We start from the raw sequence: 6666 nt of genomic DNA on the forward strand, positions 1-6666 counted from the left end.
GGTAGAAGGGTTCTTTACCACTAGTGCCACCAGGGAATCATCCATAAATATACTTATATCCTCTTCCTCTTGAGCCTCCCTCCCATCTCACCCCCGTCCCACCCCTCTAGGTCCTCTAGAGCACCCAGCTAAGCTCCCAGAAGCTCCCCACTAGCTATCTAATTACACACAGTAGTGTATATATGTCAGTGCTACTCTCTCAACCGGAACCTAGAAATATGGAAAACTTCACAAATTTATGTGTCATCCATGTGTAGGGTCCATGCTTATCTTTTTTGTATTGTTCCAATTTTTGTATTTGGTCTGCCAAAGTAAGCATGGAACTTACTTTAGATCTAAGGACACATAGGTTGAAAGTGAAATGAAGTGCAAAGATATTTTGTGTGAATAGCAACTCAAACTGAACAGGAGTGACTACACTAATGTAAGACAAAATAGACTTTAAGTTAAATTTTTTATAAGAGACAAGGACATTATAGGATGGCAAAAGGCTTAATTCACCAAAAATATATATATTTACACAGATATTAGTTCAGTTCAGTCACTCAGTCATGTTTGACTCTTCGCAACCCTATGGACTTCAGCATGCCAGGCTTCCCTGTCCAGCACCAACTCCTGGAGCATGCTGAAACTCATGTCCATTGAGTCGGTGATGCCATCCAACCATCTCATCCTCTGTCATCCCCTTCTCCTCCTGCCTTCAATTTTCCCCATCATCAGGGTCTTTTCCAATGAGTCAGTTCTTTTCATCAAGTGGCCAAAGTGTCAGAGTTTCAGCTTCAGCATCAGTCCTTCCAATGAATATTCAGGACTGATTTCCTGCACCAAAGTCAGAATTCCTAAATATGGAAAGCCAACATTGGTAGGAGTGAAGGGAGCAATATAAAAGTCTACAGTCCTAGTAGAAGATTTCAGTACCCTACTTTAAATAGTAGATAGAACAACCAGACAGATGACCAATAAGTAAATAGGACATTTAACCCCAGATGAATTGGAAGTACATGTATATTATATTCCGCCCAATAACAGCAGAATATGCGCTCCTATCACATGCACATATAGCATTCTACAGGATAGAACACATGTTAAGCCACTAAACAAGTCTTAATAAATTTAATAAGATTAATATCATACAGCATATCTTTTCCAATCATAGTAGAAACTAGGACTCGATAGCTAAAGGAAAATGAAAAAAAAAAACACAAAAATATGTGGAAATTAAGCAATGCTTTTATATAATCCATGGGTAAAAGAAGAAATCACAAGGGAAATTAGAAAATATCTTGAGACAAATAAAAATGAAAACATACTAAAACTTATGGCATAGGGTGAAAATAATACCAAAGGGAAATTTTTAGCTCTAACCATTCACATAAAAAAGAAGACCTCAAATCACAACGTTACTTTACGCCTTAAGAAACTAGAAAAAGAACAAGCTAAACCTAAAGCTTTAGCATCATTCCTTCCAAAGAACACCTAGGACTGATCTCCTTTAGAATGGACTGGTTGGATCTCCTTGCAGTCCAAGGGACACTGAAGAGTCTTCTCCAGCACCACAGTTCAAAAGCATCAATTTTTCAGTGCTCAACTTTCTTCAAAGTCCAACTTTCACATCCATACATGACTACTGGAAAAACCATAGCCTTGACTAGACGAACCTTTGTTGGCAAAGTTATGTCTCTGCTTTTTAATATGCTATCTAGGTTGGTCATAACTTTCCTTCCAAGGAGTAAGCGTCTTTTAATTTCATGGCTGCAATAACTATCTGCAGTGATTTTGGAGCCCAGAAAAATAAAGTCTGAAATTGTTTCCACTGTTTCCCCATCTATTTCCCATGAAGTGATGGGACCAGATGCCATGATCTTAGTTTTCTGAATGTTGAGCTTTAAGCCAACTTTTCACTCTCCTCTTTCAGTTTCATCAAGAGGCTTTTGAGTTCCTCTTCACTTTCTGCCATAAGGGTGGTGTCATCTGCATATCTGAGGTTATTGATATTTCTCCCGGCAATCTTGATTCCAGCTTGTGCTTCTTCCAGCCCAGCATTTCTCATGATGTACTCTGCATATAAGTTAAATAAGCAGGGTGACAATATACAGCCTTGATGTACTCTTTTTCCTATTTGGAACCAGTCTTTGGAAAGAATGATGCTAAAGCTGAAACTCTAGTACTTTGGCCACCTCATGTGAAGAGCTGACTCATTGGAAAAGACTCTGATACTGGGAGGGGTTGGGGGCAGGAGGAGAAGGGAACGACAGAGGATGACATGGCTGGATAGCATCACCGACTCGATGGATGTGAATTTGAGTGAAATCCGGGAGTTGGTGATGGACAGGGAGGCCTGGCATGCTGCAGTTTATGGGGTCGCAAAGAGTTGGACTCAATTGAGCGAATGAACTGAACTGAATGAAACCTAAAGCTAGCAAAAGAAGGAATAAAGATTAGAGCAGAGATACATGAAATCTCTATGCAGGTCAAGAAACAACAGTTAGAACTGGACATGGAACAACAGACTAGTTTCAAATCGGGAAAGGAGTATGTCAAGGCTGTATATTATCACTCTGCTTATTTAACTTATATGCAAAATACATAATGAGAAATGCTGGGCTGGATGAAGCACAAACTGGAATCAAGACTGCTGGGAGAAATATCAATAATCTCATATATACAGATGACACCACCCTTATGGCAGAAAGCAAAGAAGACCTAAAGAGCCTCTTGGTGAAAGCGCAAGAGGAGAATGGAGAAGTTGGCTTAAAACTCAACATTCAGAAAACTAAGATCATGGCATCTAGTCCCATCACTGCATGCAAATAGATGGGAAAACAATGGAAACAGTGACAGACTTTATTTTCTTGGGTTCCAAAATTACTGCAGATGGTGACTTCAGCCATGAAACTAAAAGACGCTTGATCCTTGGAAGAAAAGCTGTATCAACCTAGACAGCATATTAAAAAGCAGAGACATTACTATGCCAACAAAGATCCATTTAGTCAAAGCTATGGTTTTTCCAGTAGACATGTATGGATGTGAGAGTTGGACTATAAAGAAAGCTGAGCACCGAAGCACTGATGCTTTTGAACTGTGGTGTTGGACAAGACTCTTTAGAGTCCTTTGGACTGCAAGGTGATCCAACCAGTCCATCCTAAGGAAATCAGTTCTGTATATTCATTGGAAGGACTGATGCTGAATTTGAAACTCCAATATTTTGGCCACCTGATGTGAACTGACTCATTGGAAAAGAACCTGATGTTGGGAAAGATAGAAGGCATGAGGAGAAGGGGACGACAGAGGATGAGATGGTTGGATGACATCACCGACTCTATGGACATGAGTTTGAGTAGGCTCGGGAGTTGGTGATGGACAGGAAGCCTGGCGTGCTACAGTCCATGGGGGTTGCAAATAGTTGGACCCACCTGAGCTTAACTGAAATGAAATAGAGATTCCCAGATGGCTCAATAGTAAAGAATCACCTGTAAAGCAGGAGATATGGGTTCAATCCCTTAGTCGGAAAGATCCCCAGAAGTAGGAAATGGCAAACCACTCCAATATTCTTTCCTGGGAAATGTCATGGACAGAGGACCCTGGCAGCCATGTTCTATGTAGTTACAAAGAGTTGGACACAACTAAGCATGCATGCAAATGAAACAGAATAAAAAAGTGGAGGAATCAATGAAAATAAGAGTAGGTTCTTGGGGAAAACATCAGTAAAACTGACACACTTAAGATAAATAAATGTTATATACATCTTGTTTGGGATATAAAATTTGGAAGTATCACACTTCTCCAAAATATTTATTTTCAGTTGGTTCTGTTAGTCTAGTAGAATTAATCATCTTTTTCTTAGTTAATTTTTAGTCTCTACATATTTAATTTTTTTTTAATTTAAAAAAGTATTTTGATTCTTGGAATAAAATTTTGGATCCAAATTACCTAGTAGAATTCAAAGTTAATAAACATTTTACTGAAATAAAAATAATTTCTAAGCTTACATTTCAGTTGAACACAAACTATGAAACAAAAACTTAGTAGCTGTTGCTCTGGGGGGAGATAATTGGTCCAGGGAAATCAAAGTGAGGCACTCAAGAAAAAAAGAGGGAAAAAGAGTAAAACTTGGAAAATGTATTAAGAAACTTAATGTTGACCACAGCGGGACTCAGTTCTTCCAAGACCTTCTAAGAACATGTGAAGAACACGTTTCAGAATTTTCCCACCAACACTTTTTTTCTATGAAATGTTTAAGGTATTTGTCCAGAATATCTGTGCCCTGTAATTTGAACATTGCTGTGAGCAGCGCTAACTTCCCATACACTTTTTGTTGTACTTAATGATGCATTAAGTGACCTACTGCTGCTTTGAGGAGAGCAAACTAAGAGATGCTGAGATGAGTGCTGGATCATTTGATAAATGACACTGACAAGGATGCACTGGAATTTTGTTTTCTGTAAGACTGTTGCAAATGGCTGGCAACCAGTATGTGTCGTTGTGTGCCAAAATAACTGCTGAAGTCCATCCTTTATACCATTCAGATCTACTCCTGCTGTACATAACTGTACTCTATCACTACCACTGGTGGATAATTACAATGCTAAAAAAATTAATGAAAATTGTCTTTAAGAAGAAAATTCATGAATATACTTTGAACTAAATTAAAATCCATTTTGATATTGAGAATTCAAATTTATAGCAGTAGAATGTGTGCTGCTGCTGCTAAGTCGCTTCAGTCGTGTCTGACTCTGTGTGACCCCATAGACTGCAGCCCACCAGGCTTCCCGTTCCCTGGGATTCTCCAGGCAAGATCACTGGAGTGGGTTGCCATTTCCTTCTCCAATGCATGAAAGTGAAAAGTGAAAGTGAAGTCACTCAGTCGTGTCCAACTCCTAGCGACCCCATGGACTGCAGCCTACCAGGTTCCTCTGTCCATGGGATTTTCCAGGCAAGAGTACTGGAGTGGGGTGCCATTGCCTTCTCCGCAAAATATTCCTAAAATGAAGTAAAATTCTCACTGTTCTATTACAGTATTATATACAGTGATATATTTCTTTAATATGAGTCCTGGAAGTGTTGATATAGCTTTGGCAACTTTTTAATTAATGCTTTAAGATGATTTAGAAAATTGGCAGATTAAAAAGAGATAATTAATTTATTTGTTAACTGTGTTTGTTGTGTGGGTAGAATGAATTATGATAACTTTAGTCAAAATATTTACCTCACTCTTTCCTGCCTCATCAGAAAAACATGGATAAGCTAAAACTAATGTAAAATTCCAAATGTCTCACTTTCGGAGAACGGAGATTTTATGGCACACAAAAACAGATTTTAAAACATTTTATAGTATGCATAAAATTACATCATTATTCAATATTAGCTAGCTTGAGATTTCTTATTTATACCTCACATACGTCACAAACTGATTTAAAGAATCTGCTGAACTGAGAAAGATTTGAAAACAGAATAGCTTTTTCACTGATGGTTCAATTTTAAGTGTTTGATATCAACTGAAACAATGCAGTCTTAGTATCAGGCTTTATGTAAATTTTATAAGATATCTCCCTTTTCTTTCATTATCTATTGTAACTTTCATATTTGTAAATAAAACTCAGAAAAAAATTTAATGGTTGAGCAGAAATTTCTAATAATGTATAAAAGGAGTTAAAAAGTAAGGTTTTTCTTTATTCACTGAGTATCTGTGTATCTGCTGGAGATATCTGTATCTGCTGGAGAAAAGTACGTGAGGCCAATATTTTCTGAGTTACAATTTCAAGTGAATAACAAATAAGAAAACAACGACAGTGATCAAAACAGCACAAATTAAAACAAACTACTTGGGATGTAAAAACCACTCTTCTTGTTTTTCTCAAGTCAAACAAAAAATCAAAAATTTTTATACTCAGATATTAAGTACACATATCAAAATAAATTGGATGAAATCAAAGCTGTCTTAGAGAAATATTTACAGTGTCAAATGTTTAGGGAAAAATCTAAAGAAAATCTAATAATTAGACATATTTTGCTTTAAAAACCTTAAAAGTGAGAAATATTAAAATATTAAATAGTACATTATAAAAAACAAATAATCCATATATCAAATGTAAAACTTGCATATTTAGTATTTGAAGAAACAAATATAAAATGCAAAATAATATCAAAGAGAAAATAAATATATAATATGACTAATGAAGATGATAACAAGGGCATTAAATATGACAATTAAAATACACATTTTAAGTAATAACTTGAAAATCTTCAGTTAATTATTTTATTGCTTAATGTTAACTGAAACAAGAAGTAAAATAATTGAATAACCTGTTCAAAAGTTGACAAGATTTTTCAAAAAGCTAACTCCTAAACAGATTTTGGCCTTGGGTAGTTTCATAAGTAAGTTTTTAAAAAAAAACAGATTACACTCTGTATAATAGGTTCCAGTTTCATCCATCTCATTTAGCATTGAAACATGTATAATATCATGTATGAAACGAGTCGCCAGTCCAGGTTCGATGCACGGTACTGGATGCTTGGGGCTGGTGCACTGGGACGACCCAGAGGGAGGGTAGGAGAGGGAGGAGGGGGGAGGGTTCAGGATGGGGAATGCGGGTGTACCTGTGGCGGATTCATTTCGATATTTGGCAAAACTAATACAATATTGTAAAGTTTAAAAATAAAATAAAA

The 6666-nt window shown here is 36.7% G+C and overlaps 1 non-coding gene across 1 annotated transcript; it reads right to left on the minus strand.

The window, feature by feature from the left end:
* Positions 1–212: 212 nt before the first annotated feature.
* Positions 213–317, minus strand: LOC113890573. Its single transcript, XR_003510537.1, has one exon. It is a non-coding gene; the product is annotated as a U6 spliceosomal RNA (small nuclear RNA).
* Positions 318–6666: the final 6349 nt, after the last annotated feature.

This window comes from Bos indicus x Bos taurus, chromosome 3 (assembly GCF_003369695.1).
Source record: "Bos indicus x Bos taurus breed Angus x Brahman F1 hybrid chromosome 3, Bos_hybrid_MaternalHap_v2.0, whole genome shotgun sequence".
Lineage (NCBI taxonomy): Eukaryota > Metazoa > Chordata > Mammalia > Artiodactyla > Bovidae > Bos > Bos indicus x Bos taurus.